General features: G+C 41.7%; 1 protein-coding gene across 2 annotated transcripts in view; it reads right to left on the minus strand.

The window, feature by feature from the left end:
- Positions 1-19,820, minus strand: part of PDE10A (phosphodiesterase 10A) — a 4,065,478-nt gene that overhangs the window by 777,569 nt on the left and 3,268,089 nt on the right. The gene's annotated exons all lie outside the window — the stretch shown is intronic.

A 19,820-nucleotide genomic window follows, 5' to 3' on the forward strand; every position in this document is an offset into this window, starting at 1 on the left:
TTACTGACAGCCACTCACAAGTATAATGAACCACGCAAACAAAATCAGTACCAGATGCACATACATTCTTCAGTATCCACAAACAGTTATAAACATCTATTTTCAAGCACAGACTACATATTCATTAATTGAATATCACGCCCCCCCCCACCACACACACACACACACACACACACACACACACACACACACACTCACACACACACACACTCACACACTAAAGCTGTACACAGTCATATGGGAAAAATATATCTAACGAGTGAAAGGAAAGACACTTTTTCTGAGTGATCTACAGCCTAATCCATACTGTCATAACCCTTCCAACTTGATGAAATACTTCAAAAACTTGTTTGCAAACAAAGAAAAGGTTGCCTGTCTTACATCAACAGTTACAGCACCACCCATGACTCATGCAGGACTCAAACAATCATTTTTATAACCATTCAGTTAATTTCCATGTTGTTCAATTTATCCCATTCAGATCAGTAAAACCGATAACTTGTTTGCAATCATATTGCCATAGTACACTTGTTACTGGGTACTTTTACACTATCTGCATGACACACATACATATGAAGTGTACTAGGTGGTTGCACAGAACTATCTACTTCACGACATACAATGCCTACCAAAGACCATATCAAATGACTATACTGTGGCTGTATGCAGGCAACCATGAGAACTGACTCACTAAACTGACACCTATTGACTACCACCAGGGTGCCAGTCAAGGATCACCACAATTTAACTGCAGTTCTTCACTGCACTGCATCTACACCACATGCAGGAAGACCTCACATAATCACACGAAGTGATTGTGCATGACGGTGCCATATATATTTAGAAACCAGTGGTATGCGGTCTTGCAGACGAACATATCTGATGAGATGAGCACTGTCATACCATGCCATAGTCACAATACAGCTGAAGTAAGTGATTACCACTACAGACGTTTCCAGTGCAATTGCTGGGAAGGATAATGATGAAGTGAGGTGTAACGTAAGGTTGATCAACATATGGCACAGTTTACATGGTTTGAGCTGGAAAGGAGTTAAGTGAAAAGTGAGAACTGGCACATTCCCAAGTTGTTGGGCATACCAGGAAAACATGTGAAGAATAAATGGTCAGATCAAAAAAAATGTAAATGCTGTAAGAGGGAATCTGTAAAAGAAATGCTTTTTTTTCCCCCAAGCAGCTCTACAATACATTATTATATGGCTGAGATGCACTGGAGTTTAAAAGGCAGCCAGTCTAACAAAACATTATTTTACAGGCAAAAGTGGCAGATAAGTATCCTGCCTGGGGGAAGTAGTAAAGCAGGCTGCCTGTGCAAAAGTTAAATATCAACTCAGAGCAAAGAATTTTTTATTTTGCATTTTTATCAGGAAACTACCCTTTTCAGCAGAGGCCCAGGGAGTAAAGATCCATAAAACAATGATCTTAACAGTACAATGATTTATACAGAATAACATATAAAAATACAATTACAAAGTAAATCACAAAGTTCACCTTCTCAATCACAACTTACTTACCCCTACCCAACATGGTTTTCGCCCCTATCACAGCACAACTACTGCTCTACTCTCCTTCACTCACACCATTGCAGAATCTTTGGACAACAATAAACTTACTTCCTGTCTCTTTCTTGACCTCTCCAAAGCTTTTGATAAAGTGTCTCATCCATTACTTTTATCTAAACTTGCCAACTTTCACCTCTCCACCTCCACCCTCAGCTGGTTTGCTAGCTATCTGTCTGGACGTGAACAGTCAGTCAAATGGCTCTCTTCCTCGCCTATCTCTACTGGTGTTCCACAAGGTTCCATCTTAGGTCCCCTCTTATTCAACATCTTCACCAATGATCTTTTCACCTCTTGCTATCAGTCTTCTCTCATACAATATGCAGATGACTCCACAATTATTTCTACAGCCAACAAAATCTCTGACCTACACTCCCGAACCCAAAAAGCTCTACTTTTCACTGAACAATGGCTTTCAAAAAACTTACTGATCCTCAATCCCACAAAAAACAAACTCTTACTCTTTCTGCCCCCATTCTCTTACTCATCATAAATCCTCCTTTGCCATTAAGTCTTATAATAATACAGCTATCCAACCTAACAACTACACCAAACTCCTAGGGGTCATCAGCAATGATGAACTAAAATTCAATCAACACATACAGCAATGCATAAAGAAAACACATCAGAAACTAGGTCTCTTATACCGGAACAAAATATATCTCAGTCCCGAGGCTAGACTCACCCTATGACAAGCACTTCTCCTCCCCTCTCTCCTCTATGCCGCTCCAGTTCTCACAAATATCCAAACAACTACCCTGAACAAACTCCAACAATCCTACCACAAAATAGCCGAATTCATCACTAACTCCTCAAACGACACATACCACTGTATTGCTTTAAAGTCTCTACAATGGCTAGAACTCCCACATCTACTACATCTCTACCAATTTCACATGCTGCACTCTGTGCTCTTTAAACCCTCCTACTGTCCATCTATATCTCTCCTTGTCTCTGTCTACACCCCATCTCAATCCCTCCGCACCACTAATCAACAATTGCTTGATATTTACCACCCAAATAAGTCAGTAGGTGAACTACTCTACAAACACTCTGTGGCCCAAGCCAAACTTCCCCTGGACATATGCTCAATCTCTCACACCCCACTATTTAAAAAGAAACTTAAGACACATTTACTCATTTCCAAAATCTGCCCCTGCTATGACCCTATATATTTCTCTCCTCTCCCCACACTGGAATCACTCTCTGTCAGTTGATCCTACTCACACACTGCACTCTCCCTCACTAATACAGTTACATAGTATTTTCCTGAAAAATAAAAAAAAAAGTGCTGTTGTTTAACTGTTGCTAGTATTTGTTTCTATTGTTTGCTGTGCTTGCTTACTACTGTAATGATTTACTGTACTATCTGGAGGTTTTCTCCTCGGGTCTCCACTGAAAATGGAACAAAATCCCAGTTGGACTAACCCGGTTAACAAATGTCAATAAATAAATAAATAAAATAAATAAGTTTTACAGTTAAAAACAAAAACACAGAAATTAAGCAGACATTTTAGTCAGTAAATGGATAGGAATAAACTGCATTGTAAGTCTATATGAGCAGTAAATAGATGGAAGAACAAATACTGGAGTTGAGATTAGTAGGATAAAGATGAAATGGATAACTAAAAATAACAAAGTGGTGAATGCAACAGTCAGAAAAATATGAAAACAAAGGAGTGCATTGAAGAAGGTTGTGGAATTTGGTAGAATGATATTTAAGGAATAATTACAGAAGTGGACACACACTATCTGCAGCAAGGTTACTATCTGCAATAAACTTGAAAATGTTTTATCATCAATGTATCATTGTGAAGATGTTTATAACTGGATTGATGAGTAAGGCAGGGAAATTACTTCAGAGTTGGTGATTTATTACTGAGGGTTGCAGGGATGTATCCAGGAAATGTGCAGGTATTGCTTCATTTCAAATTTGAAGTTATGTCCATTGACAGCGAGTCGAATGGAGTTCCAGATTTTAGAGACAGTAGGGAGTACAGTCCATCACCAGAGGAATTAATGGACTTTTACATTAAAAGTAGATGTCCATCTTTAGAAAGGAGGGATCCATCTGGAGACTATAACTGCTGATGAGTGCTAAGGGCAGAACACTTGTCTGGTTGGTGTATTACTTGGTGTGCACCTAGTAACTGAGACACGATAAAGGAGTTAGGAAGTCCTATCCGTGTTAGGTGCAGAATGGCTCTGCACAGATGAGAGAGGTGTGGTTTGTTTCTTTTTGCAACATTGGTTCACTATACACAATTGTGTGGTTTGCAAGTGTGTGAATATAGGGCAGGGGGTGTATAGTAGAGTGGAGAAAAGATGCTAGGCTTTGCCTGTTACAGTTAGACAGGAAATGTTTAGTCCTTAAAAAGACCTAGTTTCTGGCGTGTTTTTTTGATTGCCTGTTGTTGTTAAGAAGAACTTGTTACAGTCCAGAATAAGGAACAATTTCAATTACTGAGTGGTCCATAGAAGTAATTTTGAAATTTGATTTGCTGTCTGTATGGGAATGCCAATCATATGATAATGCAAGTGATAGAAGAAAGGAGTCAGATCATTAGAAATACTGTTTTGGCCAGTAAGGCAATCTCAGAATGCTAGATGGAAAAGTACAGTGCTTCCAAGGAATGGGGACTCACAGAGGAATGTGTGGTAGTGTTTTATACATGGTCTTCATCTCAATCAGACCCACAGAGGTCAGTTGAAGTAAGTGGGTACTCTGGCTATAGTCAATAATCACTGCCCTCCCTTTCTATGGGTAAAGCTTCCACAGAACAGATGGCCTACACAAACAGGAGTACAAAATGTTCCAAGCCTTGCTTGCAGATACTATACAACAAATGACTATGAGAGGATTATGGTTTACGTATCTTATTAGACACGTGGATAATGACCTTATGAACCTGATCCAAAAAGGACAAATGACCCGTTCAGCAATACAAATTATCTGATTTTACCATGTTTAAACAACTTGCAAAGTCAAGGCAATAAATGTGGATAAAATGCTGGAAAAAATTTCATGAAAGCACTAGTATATATTCAACACAGAATGGCTTTCTTAGTGGATAGTGATCAACCAGCAATTGTCATCCAATGTCTAATTTGATCCAGTATGCTTATGAAACATCTAGTGCAGTACTTATTCAATTTATCTAAATCATAGGAATATTTTAAGGAAGTACTGTTAACATTTCAATTACAGGTTTACTTTCATGAAGAGGTATTAACACTGCATTGTGGGATGATTTCAAAAATATTAGTTAACTCTAAAGACTGCCAGGTAATCAAATTGTGTAGAGTACTTCTGCAGTCCATCCTTTTCTAATATGCTATCAAAGAAGATGAGGCCCTAGTATAGTGCACCTTGATACTGCCAGGAACTGATTTACCATGGCTGATATAACAAAAGGCAATAACTGAGGACGACCATCTGAAAATAGTTTGTTTTGACACAGGTGTCCTTTCCTAGTCCCAGTATAAGAAATCAGTAGCTGATCACTGTGTAGTACTTCTGTTACAAAGGCTTACATTTCCCTGAATTTGTGCAGAGCTGATATAGAAGAGTTAATTTCCTGGCTGTGTTGGATTCTATAACCATTTGATATACAAACTAAAAAGTATACTTTTTTGCACTTGTTTTGCACTGTAAAGCATTTATATATTTGCTTTGTTGTTTGTGTCCTTTGTCGTCTGCACTGTTTGCTCTTTCTGTCCTCCCACCCAAGTGTTGTTGTACTCTTAAACTTGGTGGCTTTGGAATTGCCCACCCCTGCTGTTAATTTGATTTTGGACACTCCTCCCTGTCCCATCTCATTTGATCACTCATCTTAGTGCAGTGAGATAATCTGAGTAGGACCACCGCCTTGCTTCGTTGACTTTGGATACTCCTTCCTGCCCTTTCTCATCAGCTCAGTGTACTGAGTAGAGAGAGAGAGAGAGAGCATTTCGGAAGGCATATCCCCTTAGTTCCTTAATCATGTGCTATATTATGTTTTCTCCCTCTCCACTTAAAAAAAACAGAAAAAAATACACATTATTCAGCTGCTTTTACTGTAACTGTGTTCTTCCTACTCACTTATTTTTGCTGTGTGCTCTTAAGTGTTCAAGTGCTTTTATTCTGCTGCATTTATTACTGCTTGTTAGTAGCCTGATTAAATTTATCTGTTATTCTAGCATCTTAGTTTTGGTTTTAGCAGTTGTGCTTCAGGCCAGATACTTTACATTTAACAAGGTTCTTGTGGTCTACACTCCTGTGGACAAACCCTTATCAAAACCCTCTTCTCTAGAAGTCCGCTCAAGCATTCAGAACACTATGTCTGGACAATTCCAATCAGTTTCTCCTGCCACCCTGGTTGACATGGGCATACTGAGACAGTGTAGCAAATGTCTCATGTTTACTGAAAGCCCTCTTCTCCTAGCAAGAAATGCATGTACATCAGTAACCTGGAGTCCATGGTCTCTCAAAGTACTCCTGACAAAATGGAGACTGTCAGCACAAACACCACATCACACACATCATGTAGCCAAGTACAATACACACACACGTATGCAAAGGTCCTCAATAAAAACTTACCTAAACAGCAGAGATCTCCAAACCACACTCACAAACACTCCACACACAATACCAAACACATCACACACAGCAGACAACACAACAGTGTCCAACAAACACAGCCCATAGGGCAAAACAATGAACCATCACAGCCAACAAGACATAACAATAAACCAAACATACTAGTTATTGCTGACTCACTTGTGAGACACACCGATGTCCCCCTCACTGGGCTCGTCAAGGAGAAAGTCATGGTCAGCTGTCTTGTCTGGTGCTAGAATCTGCCACATCATAAGCACTTAAGTCTCTCCACAACAAGTACATGTAGAACTCTGTCATTGTCCATTTTGGTGTGAATGACTTGAGATATACCTCCTTGGACTATATGAAGAGGGACATGATTGAGCTCTCAGAGTATGTGTCAAAGTCAGGTATGGACCTAGCCTAAGCAGCATCTACCTTCGTCAAGAATGATACCACAATACTAGCAAAAAATAATTGACTTCAACAATTTGCTTAGTTTCTGGTGTCATTCCAAGAGGATCCAGTATCTGTCTGCCTGGGAAGATGTGGTTGATAGGCCTTGATGCTTTGCCAGAGATGGCCTCCACCTGTCACAACTGGGTTTCCAGATCCCGGCCAAGGCTCTCACCTCTCCCATTGTGCCTTTTTTAGGCACTGTCCCAAAAGACAAATCTTCCAACATAAAAGATCTGTCAAAAAGCAAATTGAAGATCATGCTGCTTAATGCTAGGAGCCTTAACCTGAAAATGCACTCAATGGAGGCTCTCCTTGCTTGGAAGATGCCAGTGTCTTTGTGGTCATAGAAACTTGGTTCAGAGCTGCCCAGAGCACCCTTACTTTACCAGGCTAGACCTCATTCCACACATTCCAACCGCAAAATGAGGTTGGAAAGACTAAGGGTAGTGGAGTCTATATCTTCATTAACGACAGGCACACCTCCAGAGTGGTTTGTCAGCATGATACACTGGAACTATTCCAGGTGCAACTGACAGTAGGCAAGACACCCATCCAAGTTACAGCCAGCTATAGACCCCCTCCATAACTCAGGACACCCACACCTCTTACATGGATCTACTTGACTCCATTAAGGTACCCCCCTAACATCCTGATCCTTGATGACTTCAACTACCCCACCATAGACTGGGTGAACTATTCCTGCACTAATGCACTCACTTAATGATTCCTTGACTTCATCAATTCTAATGCACTAGACCAGCTTGTCTCATCCCCCAGAAGGGGAGATAACATTCTGTACTTGGTTCTCACCAACATGGGTGACCGCTGCACCACTCCAATAGTATACTCTTCCCTGATGAGATCAGATCATCGGACTGTCTCATTCGAAGTTTCTATCCCACCCAACCATAATCAAGCTAAAAATTTTATCAAAAGCTGACTACAACCTCCTAAGGGAGGGTATCTGTAGCTTCACACCACTGCTCCCTCACAGGATGCAGACAACTAAGCTGAACAGTACCCCAATGCAGTATACAAGCATCTGTGCAACTGCAACATGGGTGACCGCTGCACCACTCCAATAGTATACTCTTCCCTGATGAGATCAGATCATTGGACTGTCTCATTCGAAGTTTCTATCCCACCCAACCATAATCAAGCTAAAAGTTTTATCAAAAGCTGACTACAACCTCCTAAGGGAGGGTATCTGTAGCTTCACACCACTGCCCCCTCACAGGATGCAGACAACTAAGCTGAACAGCACCCCAATGCAGTATACAAGCATCTGTGCAACTGCATGGACTCAGCCATACCCAACAGAACTAAAACCTGCTCAAGGAAACACAAACCTGTTTGGTGGACATCCTCTGTCAACAGGCTTTACAAATAAAGGAAGAAACTGCTGACAAAGGGGAAAAAGAACATATTCCGAATTGAAAAAACTCCCTCCTTAGCCTCAACAAGAAAATTGGATCACTAGTGAATGTCTCCAAAGACAATTACAAATCAACATTAGCCTCCGAAATAAAGGGAAACCACAAAGCCTTCTTCAGTTACGTCAGGAACCTCCATGGCAAAGCCCAGGTTTGTCCTGAATTAGTATTTAACAGTATCACTTACACCAATCCTGTTGACTTAGCCAACTTGCTAGCAGACAGGTTCAGTGCAAACTTTAGCCACCTGTCCCCCACAATGGCCCTTTTGACATCCCCAATACATGTCCCACACCTCACATCTCCATAGGTCAAGTGCTAAAGGCCCTATATCCAAGGCAAACAACATAGCTTCCATGGGACCTGATAGTATCCCAGGCTGTATTCTGCACTATCTCCAGCATGAACTGGCTTCGCCATTGAGCACCCTATTCAACCACAGCATAAGTACAGGCTTCATTCCAGCAGAGTGGAGAACTGCCATTGTCATCCCCTTGCACAAAGGTGGTGCCACTACTGATACTGAAAACTATTGTGCCATTAGCTTGACAAGTCTGATCTGTAAAGCCATGGAGTGTATTATTATGGCTCTCATAAACAAGGACATAGGCAATCTCCACGCACTTGATCACACCTGGTTTGGTTTCATCAAGGGCAGATCTTGCTTGTTGAACCTGCTTGACTTCATTGAGACTTTTACTATGGTCCTGGATGATGGAAAGTTAGTGCATACACCTTACCTTGACTTGGCCACAGCCTTTGACACAATCCCCCACTCTGGCATCATTGAAAAGCTAACACAACTTGGTGTAAATCCCCATCTAATCAGGTGGGTGGACAACTGACTCACCAACCGCACCCTCAAAGTCCAAATAAGTGCCTCCACTTCTGATAGCAGACATGTCACTAGTGGAGTTCCCCAGGGATCTGTCCTGGGATGCCTACTGTTTGGCATCTACTTCTCAGAGGTCCAGGCAAAGACAAAAGGCCTGTGGCTGACCAAGTTTGTGGATGACTGTAAGTTGGGTGCTGTCACTGACTCCCCAAATGATGTTAACATACTGCAAGAGGGTCTCACAGCAACTAATGTCTGGTGCCAAAGGCATGGCCACAAACCAAACACAAAAAAATGTATCATCATACCATTCGGCAAAACCACGGCCCCTACTGATTACCACTTCAGCGGCAACCCCCTAAGCACACAACCTGTGGTGAGAGACCTGGGCACGCAGGTTGATAACAACCTCATATTCGACCATCATGTAGTGGCAGTGGTCAGAAAAAACTTACTTGGGTTATCTCATAAGTAAAGGGATTGCATCCAGAAAAAAGGAATTCATTACTTCTCTATACTCCGCCCTCATTAGACCAATAATAGAGTATAACACCCCATTTGGTATGTACCTCTCCAAACATCTGCACCAACTGGAAAGGCCACTGAAATACCTCACAAAGAGAATTCATAGTCTCCAACACCTGTCCTATGTGGACAGGCTCAAATCACTATCACTCTATTCGGTATTGTACAGATTGCTAAGGAGTTATCTGTGTCTCACCTACAAGGCAATCTCGGACCCTGTCCTGCTAGAGATGCTCCATATCCATAAGTCTAACGTCTCACACATTACCCGCTTGAAAGGCCTGAATCTAATATGCGACATCAACAAAACCTACTGGAGAGACAGGTTTGTCTCCCAGAGGCTGCCCTGTCTCTGGAATACACTTCCCATACATGGCAAACACAGCACCTCGCTGACCCTCTTCAAGCGCAACCTTGAAGAGGGGATGGGAAACCACTAATTTTTCCCAGGGGTTCCACCTGTGTCCCTCAATGACAGGGGAGACAGGTGCTGACTGAGGTTTCATTTTAGGGATAAACTCTTGGCTAGGCTTGTAATGGCCCCAGGGTCATTAGCCTATTAACCTCCCATGATCTTATTATCAGCTTTTCTAATGGACTTGTATCCATCAAGATAGCACCTGAGCATACTCTGAAACCACCTTGGGCTTGAATGAGGTATTTGAAGTTAATAATATCCTATCTCTATGAAAGATAGGGTCACCCACCATGAAATTTACAACTTAGATACTCCTCTTGCAGATGTTAGAGCAACGGCAAGAATAGTTTTCTAGGCAAAGAACTTCAAGTATGTTGTATGTGCAGGCTCAAATGGAGATGTGGTTAACTTTTCCAGCAGAAAGTTAAGATCCGAAGAGGAGCAACCTGTTAGCATGATGATCTCAAGTGTAAAACTCCCTGCAGATAGTGTTTTAGTAAAAACATAGAAGAAAGTGAAGGAATTATGAGAAATACCGAAACGGATAAAAGATGTGCCTTGTAAAGAAGTACAAAAGGCCAGAGGCAATTAACACAAACAACTATTTGAGCATCATTGGTATATATCTCTGATAAAGCTAAGGTTACAGATGTAAAACTCCCTGCAGATAGTCTTTTAGTAAAAACATAGAAGAAAGTGGAGGAATTATGAGAAATACCGAAACGGATAAAAGATGTGCCTTGTAAAGAAGTGCAAAAGGCCAGAGGCAATTAATACAAACAACTATTTGAGCATCATTGGTATATATCTCTGATAAAGCTATGGTTACAGACTAGCTACCAACCAGAAAACATCTTCTATATGTCAAACTGAGATCTTCTAGTAGCAGATTTATTGCCTCCTTTAGTACTTGCAGCACATCCTCTGAAAATTAGAAGTTATTGTCCATTCATTCTTCCTCATGACTGGGTTACAAATCTGACCCTCAGATCCGACTCAGAGAAATTTTTACAGACTTAGGTTCCAACCTTGAGCTCCTCCCACTACCCACAATGCTTCACACTATACTCAACATCCTCAGATCGGATTTTCTGCTAACATTTTCTTAAATGCTAAAGACACTTAATAAAAGACAAGGAAAGAAAAAGGAAACCAGAGGCAAAACAAGGGAACACAGTGTCCATATAAAAAACCCTATGGATCCTCTAGGAAACCCCAGGCTGGGGGATGGCTGAGAGGGAAGGTGAGGAAAAATTAATGAACGACACAGATACCAAGTTATGGTAAGTACATAACTTCTAAATCTGATGATGTCCTTTTCATTCTTCCTCACAACTGAGTCAGATTTTCCAGCTATGTAACTCTCGGGTGGGCTCAAGGAAGGATTTGCAGGAGCACTGTTGAACCAAAGGAGGCTCTACTTCTGGAGACAATGTCCAATTTGTAATGTGTCACAAATGTATGAGATTTTTACCAAGTGGCTGCTGCACAAATATCACTGATGGGAGCTCTAGAGGAAAAAGCAGATGAAGCAGTCATAGATCTGGTAGAATGAGCTTTTGGGGAACAATGCAATTTCAGGCCACAGTTGAAATAAATGAAAGATATACAGTCTGTAATCCATTTAGCTAGAGTAACTTTGGATACTGTGAGGCCTAGATAGTTACGGGAAAAGGACACAAACAACTGAGCAGATTTTTCTACATTGTTTTGTTCTGTGAAGATAAAAATGTAATTGCCTGCGAGCATCAAGGGCTTCCCTGGATGGGGGATCAGAGCCAAGTACTTGCTACACTTGTTGTTCTATGGGGATGCAAAAAGATCACAGGTTGAACAGCCACATCATCTGTAAATTATATTTGCTCCTGATGGATTGAGGGACCACTCGTGCAGGGTCAAAATGAACTTGCTAGGTTTTGTTTGTCTGCCAGAACGCCGGACTACCTCAGTATATGAGTTGCAATCAGAAATCGGTCTGAAGTATTGCCCATTACCAGACCCTCACTGTCTCTCTGCATAGAGGATATGATCGGATTCCTCCTTGTCTGTTTATATACCAGACTACTGACATACTGTCTGTGTGAATTGTAATAGTTTCCAAAGGGAGAACATCTTGAAAGGCTTGCAATGTTAGGAGGAACGCTCTCATCTCCAGAACACTGATATGCAATCTGATCTCTAAGTCCATGTGCCTTGGACCATCTTCCTCTTGAAATGCCCACCCAAGCTGGGAAGCATCCATGGTCACAGTGGCTGTGGAGGAGGGAAGTATAAGTGGTCTGCCAAGGAACAGATTGTTTGAAAGAATCCACCATAGTAAGTGCCTCTTGTAAATTGGTGTTAATTTGATAGGAACAGATGAAGGCTGGTAAAGAATAGATCATTGAACAGCCAATGCCCACTGGAGAACTCGTATAAAAAATCAGGCCAACAGAACAAGACTGATGGCAGCCGCCATAGAACCAAGAGTTGAAGAATTAACCTCACCTGTGGTGACAGGAAATCTAGGATAGTTTGAACTTGGTCTCACAGCATCTGAATGTGACGTGGGGACAGAGACACTACTTGAATACTCATATCCAGGAGAACCACAATGAATTCCAGCTTTTGAACTGGGGATAGTAGAGATTTTTTCAGAACTTAAAGTGATGCCCAGGGAGTTGGAAATCCGAAACAAATATGCTCTGGTCTGTATAAGTTGATGCTTGATTGGGGCAGTTAGAACCCAGTTGTCTAAGTATAGAAACACCCAGAATCTCTGCAGTCTGAGGTGAGCTGCGACTACTTCCATACACTTGTTAAACACCCTGGGGGTTGTGGTGAGTCCAAAGGGTAGCACTCTGAATGGGAAGCGACTGGCAGATGCCTTCTGGAATGCCTGTCCATCTTGATGTGGTAGTATGCATCCTTCAAGTCTATCAAGTGCATCCGATTTTCCTTCTGCAGCAGCGGTATTATGGACTGAACCATGGCCATGTGGAACTTTGACTTCTTCATGTACTCATTTAAATTGCTTAAATCCAGGATTGAGCTCAGGTCCCTGGTTTTCCTTGGCAATAAAAAGAAGTGGAAGTAAGTTCAGATTCCTCTATGTGGTTGTGACCTTTTAGATGATTCTTTATTGCAGTAGTTTTTGGATTTCTCTTACTGCATGCTCCCTCTGACTGGGCGTAACATCAGGGAGTCACCTCCATTCCTCTGGAGGTGGAAGAGAAAAGGGAATATAGTAGCCTCTGGAGATTATGCCTAATGCCCATGGACTTGTGGTTATTTCATTCCAGGCATTTGGGTGTAGTGAAAATTGACCCCTGACTGCTTCCAGAGTAGAGCAGTTGAGCAGCACTTCAGGAGCACTGGCAGGGTTTATCAGAGAAGGGTTCCCTGAAGCCCTGATTCTGCAACCCCCCTCTGCATCTGGAGTGGCTCTCCCATTGAAACCTCCTCCTCTGCCCCTGGAGGAAGAATCCCCTTGATGCTCTGGGAAAGAACCTTGGGATTTTCTGAACCAGGTTTTCTTACCTCCTCATTGGTTTCTATAGAAAGGGAAGAAAACTTGATCCATACAGCAGACTGGGTTTTTCCTTCCTTCTCGCTGCAGATCAGAGTATCTTTGACTGAAGCCTGAACAAAAATGAGCCATCAAAGGGGACACTGACAAAGGACGCCTTGAAAGGTTCCACAAAGTCACAAAGCCTTATCCAGGCATGTCTCCTGGATAGCAATGCCTGAGCTGGCGGCCTGTGAGGAACCCTCCACTGAATGGGAGATGAGCCTCATGGAGGAGTTAGACAATGAGGAGAAAGTAACCAAATGCGGAGATACTTTCTTGAAGTCATCCACCAACATGGTCTCTACTAGAGAGTCGGACAGTTTCTTAACCAGATCGCTTTGCAATCTAGTAAAATGCACCAAATGATTTAACACTCTCAGAACGAAGGTAGCTGAGACATAAACACCCTTACCAAACCTGTCCAACACTCTGTTCGGCAGATGGACAGTTGAGCTCTGCTCAGCTAGCTCTTTTTCTTTGTAGCTGCTGTCACAACCATAGCATTTACAGGTATGGCCTTGGTCCAATGAAGACAGTCCTTGGGGGGAGACAAAAACTTGTCTGGATGTTTTGGTATTGGTTCGATCATGTCCGGCTCCTTCCAGGCTCAGTGGGAGACTAAATCTATAAGGTCATCCACCAGGAGGGGGGGGGGGGTCAACCAAGACATAGACGGGCCTGTTCCAAAAGCCTCCAAAAACACAGACTCTTCAGAAGCGGGATTTCAGGCTGGCCAACCACCTGTTTGTCTAAGGATTTCTAGTACTTCTCCAAAGGAGGCATCTTCTGGTAGTGATTGTGGGGATCTCTCTTCCTCATCAAAGTCAGTGTCCTCACTGAAAGACTCCAGAAGGGAATCTATGTGCCTCCTTTTGCAAGTCTTCTTGCGAGGGACCTCCTCTATGGGATGATCAAGGGAGGTACTGGAAGAAGAGGGGGCTCTCTCTAGGGGCATGTTTTGGAGGCTTGTTGAAGCAGGCTGACCCCGGACAGGTATGATGGGCACAGAAGTCAGATCCAGTGAGGATGATGGGGAGGATCACAAATCTGAGAAGTCGGGTCTCTGTGAGAAGAGAAGACCCTTTCCACCACCTGGAAGGCCGACAGACCTGGGGACACCTTCTCCAACACCCACAGAGCCAAAGCAGCCAAGGAGGAAAGAGGAGAGACACCCACGGATTCGAGGTCCCCAAGGAGAATCGGACCTGATCTGTCAAGCACCGAAACACCAAGGGGAAGAGACAGTTCCAGTAAGGATGGAGCCGAACCCCTCCTCCCAGGTCCAAGACCCACTCTGATATGAGGATCTCAGAGCACAGACTGTCAGGGTAGCCATTAAGAGTCAAGAAAACCAATTTCCTTGGATCCAAAGCCAATTCTCTCAGGTCTCTGCGATCCTGGTACTCCAAAATGGAAGGTCAGATCAGAGAAGGAGACCTGGCTTGGAACACTGGAGCACTCACAGATCCAAGATTAGATGGAGTAGGTACAAACCCCCACATGTATCTGGGCTCTGAGGAACCTCTGCATCAACCTGTCCATATCTATCTCAGAAAGGCTGTTTGAGAATCTGGAGAAAGCCACTGACTCTGGACTTGAGTGTCTGGTGGACGTTTGCTAAATTTTTGGCAGTAAGGTTGGGGATACTGACCTCATGACACATCAGGAGTTTGGCTCCAGACTCAGATCTGAAGAACTAGGATTCAAGGAAGGAGCAGAAGGTCTGAGAGAAGTAACTGTCATCATACTTCCTGTTAGCTCCAAGGGATGATGCCCTGGATACACAGGAGCCAAAGTGGGCCTTCGGTCTGACAACTTCAGGTTTAATTTTGTAGGCAATTCCGAAGTGGCCCTTGAAATCTTATGAGGGAGCTTCTTAGGGTCAGAAGAGCCGTGAGAAGATTTTGAGGGGGTTTGAGCCCCTGGTGAAGAGGAGGGGGAGGAAGGCAACAGCTCTCGAAGAATTAGTTTGTTTCTGCATTTGGCTATGGCCCTGGGGTTAAAGCTGTCACAGATATTCAGCAAATAAACAATAAATGCATTTACTATGTGCATCGGAATGAGGGATTTTGTGCCCACATTTCCAAACAGTGCTTAAACCCAGCAGGCCTGTCAGACATAATAAAATAAGAACCAGATAAAACCAAGAAACAGATTAACTGTCAGAAAGAGAAAACCCTACTATACTAATTAAACTACTTATACTTTGTTTTTAATTCACAAAAAGGGAGTTTAAAGAAGATTTCCGAAATGGACTATGACGGCAGTAAAAGGTAGAGCAGTTAAGGCTCCCCCCAAAAAATAAAACCCTAATGCCAGCGAAAACCAGTGGGAGGGGAGGTACACAGGAAATAAAATCCCAATAAAGATAAGACAGACTTAACAAACTTTACTTAACTGTCACATAAAGGGAAAACACTATTAAAGACTCGAGACGAAAGAACTATGTCTGTCAGACAGCGGCAAATAAAATCTGGGGAGGTTGAGTACAGTGTAGAGCATTGTGGGTAGCGAGAGGAGCTCGAGGCTGGAACCTAAGTCTGTAAAAATGCGGCCGAGTGGGATCTGAGAGTCAGATCCATAACCCAGTCATGAGGAAGAATGAAAAGGACATCAGATCATGGGTCTAAAAGGTATCCAGCTTAAATCATCCAGGCAGACAACTGAAGTTGTGTTAGACTGAGGTGTATCAAACTCCCCCCTGTCTTGTGTTAGGATTCAGATTATGAGGAAGTTTGTGGAAATTGCCTTTGGCCAGTTCCAAAAAGTGAGATCCAATGTTTCCTGGGTCAAAAGGGGGTCACCACAAATATTTGGAGAGCCATTTCGAATATTCATAATTACCATGGATATCGGTGGAATTGCAAAAAGGAATATCCCCAGTCAAGAGAATGAAAAGGCATCTGTTAAGTTATATATTTTAAAAGCAAGCAAGCATATTTCTCAGAAGTGCATCCCACAACAAAATTAGTTTGCGGAAGGCCCCTTCATTCAGCTTCCATTCAGAAGGCCTGTTCTGCACTTACTCAACTTTCCTGTCATTTTGTTTTGCTCTGATGAAATGTATGATGCTCAGTGGGTTAAAAATGTGCTGAACAGGCAACTCCCAAGCGATCAAATCCAGTCTACTTAGAGGTTATAACCCAGTGTCCTCTTGCTAGTAGATGGTATGACATCATTGTGATGCAGTCTGTAATCATCTGGAGAGGCCCAGGGGACCATAGATGGTGAAGCTATCTAAAGGCATATATTACAGCCTGCATATTTTTTATATTATTGCACTTTGGTCTGTTAAAATTCATGTTAAGGACTCTCAACATCTGGGAAAAGACTGTGTAAAGATAAGTCAGTTGTCTTAAAAGAGAAATAAAAATAGTGCTTTCCAGTTTACAATGACTGGAGCTACACATTTCGTAAATACCCACGGAACAAAAAATAATCCAAAGGATAATGCAGAGAACAAAGAGTAACCTACAGACAGAAAATCTAAGAAATATCGTGAAGTCTTAGGCTATGGAAATGTGATGGTATGCAGCTTTTACATGCAATGTTACCATGAATCTTTCCAGGGTATTAAGAGTAACAGTCTGTGGAGGGTTAACATCTAAAATGTTTGGAACTTATATAGATTTATGAAGGAAATAGCTAGAACATGTCTCCAAGAAGACCCTTTCTTTGGAAGCAGAAATATATAGGAACAGAATCCTCTGCTGCATTGATTAAGGGGCACTGGTGCTATGACTCCTTGGATGAACAACTGCTGAAGAACCTGAGGAAAATATTCTGTTTGGTTTAGAGGGTGGGAGGAACTCTCCTATAAGCCTCTTGAACCACCTTTAACACCCTTGAGTCTGTCAAAAACTGTTGCCAAATGGGAATGTCATTGCCAGTTGTTGGGACAAGTTTCATGAGATATGATCAGGAGTGGAAGAATACTGAAGAATGCAGGCATAGTCAATCAGAAGTTAGACTTCCCCTTTTTTGAAAGGATCCTCATTTAGTTCCCCTCTTGTCATCTTTTCTTGTTTCCCCTATGTTGCCTGAGAAAGCAGGGATTAAGTGTTCTTTTTCTTAGGTTTGGAATAGTATCTGGGAGATTTGTAAGGTGGGGGTCTGAAAGCCTTAGACACTCCCTTAAATAATATTCCTCTGTCATCAGAGTGTTTAAGAACCTAAAAAACAGAGAGGTCAAGAAACTCCTTATTTAAAGATGAATACAAAAATGTCAGACTTTACATTCTCAAAAAACTTTTGGTTACACTCAGAGGTCCAACAGACATCATCTGTACAAACATACACATTTCAAAAAGCATGTTAATGTATACTTGAGATATGCTGGATATAAAGAAACAGAGACAGGAACTACCTTCAGAGGGGAGAGTGCCAAGTAGGTATGTCAAACTGTGTGGACTAAAAACAAATTCCACTCGCAGTTAAGAATCCTACACAACAAAGTGGAAGAAGTACAAAAATCCTCTTACCATATTTATTTATTTATTTTATTTATTTCAGTTTGATTACCGGGGAAGTCCACTGGGCCATGAAGTGCCCATTTTCAGTGGAGGCCCGGGGAGAAAAGCTCTATAAACAATACAATACAATAAGGGTTACAGAGTGTTGAAGGAAAATACAAGAGTAAAATTCATACAATTAGGAGTTTCAAAGCGATACAATACCATAAGGGTTACATAGTGTTAAAGGTAAAATACAAGTGTAAGATTCATACAGTCAGGAAATGCAAATGCATACATGTACATCATAAGAGACAGTTTTTTTTTTTCCTATGGCAACATGGCAATACTGATATTTACATCTGTATACATTTACAATATCTAAATAAAATATTCCCCTTTCCCACAGGGGGAAGTACTGGTTTGGTACACCCTCAAAAACCTATCTGCATTACTGGGGACTGACGTTTGGGAATAAACTTTGTAAAGTATTATTTACTTCCTCCGAGGTTCACACTAGGGGAAGAATCAGTACAGAAATAGACAACATATCATAATATCTCCTCAGATAAGGGGGAACATTCATTTGTTCCCCTAAACAAGTCTCAAACATCCTGAGAATAAACTAAGAAATGCAGAATTCCTCCAAAGAAGAATGTAAAGACCAAGAACCAGTATCCACAGAGAACTGACTAGAGAATCTGCAGGAGACAAAGCCTTGTCTCTTATCTATGATATAATCATCTGACATGTCTTCTTTAGGAATATTTAGATGACCTGCATAACAGGTACTGTATTTAGTCTTCCAGGATTGGCTGTAACAATTTCTCTCCTGCGAAAAAAAAAATCCCCTGGAAAAGCAATTTTTAACTTTTTTTTTGTGTACAGGTATCTCCAAAGACAAACTTGGGAAAGGAATACCCATTCCAAGCACTCTTCCCTCAAATATATTTATCAGCAGCATGCCCCGAAATCTCTATGCTCCAGAAAAGATGTCTCTCCCATGCTAATGATACACACTGGCACAGTCAAAGTGGATGTGGCTGATCCCCCCATTCATAGTGGCTGAAAGGACTGCAAAAGTGCCAGTGTAAATCAGAGATAAGCGAGTAGTCTGTGGAATATCTAATGGCTACTACAGAGTCACCCACTGTTGGCTAAGGTGAAGACTGAGCCCACATAGTTGGCAAGGTCTCTCCGATAAGTAGATTTTGCTTTCTAGGAACTATAGCCAACAGACCAGAAGAAGTGCGGTAAGTATTCATGCTTTGATGGAGGAGGATACTTCAGCTGCGGCTGGAATCACTGGAACAATTCTGTCAGTAGTACCTTATCAAACTGTTTACACAAGCAGTACACTTATATTTCCCTGCCACATAACATCCATAAAAACAAACTAATGCTCAAGCACTACACTAAAACACTGTTAGAAGCCCATCAGAAATAAAATATGTCTGGCCGAAAGAAATGACAATCTAGTTATTACAGTGTGACCACAACCATTAACAAGCCCTGTCATTGTCCCTGCTGAAATGAATAATGGACTTTGGTTTCTCCAATTAAAATGAAAAATGTCAGCATATTTCGTCTGTTTTCTTATCTATGTTGACTTCTTGTACAAAGCATTTACTATACTTGTTGGTGGGACATATATAGTTTTGCCACCAGAACGTAGTATAACTTTCCCATTATATAATATGGATTTTCACTTCAGATATAAGAAAGAAAAACTTTGCTGTCTGACTCAGATTCATCACAGTGAGTAACTACCATCTAATGTCAACACTCTGAATAGATTAAAAAATCAACACAGTATGAGGTATGGTAATGTATTGCAGAACACTGGAGTGCTGCAAGTTATTTAAATAACGTATTGAGAAAAAGTACAAGTGAATGTTATAAAGAGAATGGTCTACAGCCCAGGAAAACTTTTTTTCAGCAAGAATTTTCAGTTTCAGAATATAAAGGTATTCTATATAAAAAAAGAGCACTG

The sequence above is a fragment of the Protopterus annectens genome, chromosome 1.part0 (genome assembly GCF_019279795.1).
Source record: "Protopterus annectens isolate FY-2018-M chromosome 1.part0, PAN1.0, whole genome shotgun sequence".
In the NCBI taxonomy this organism is placed as follows: Eukaryota; Metazoa; Chordata; order Ceratodontiformes; family Protopteridae; genus Protopterus; species Protopterus annectens.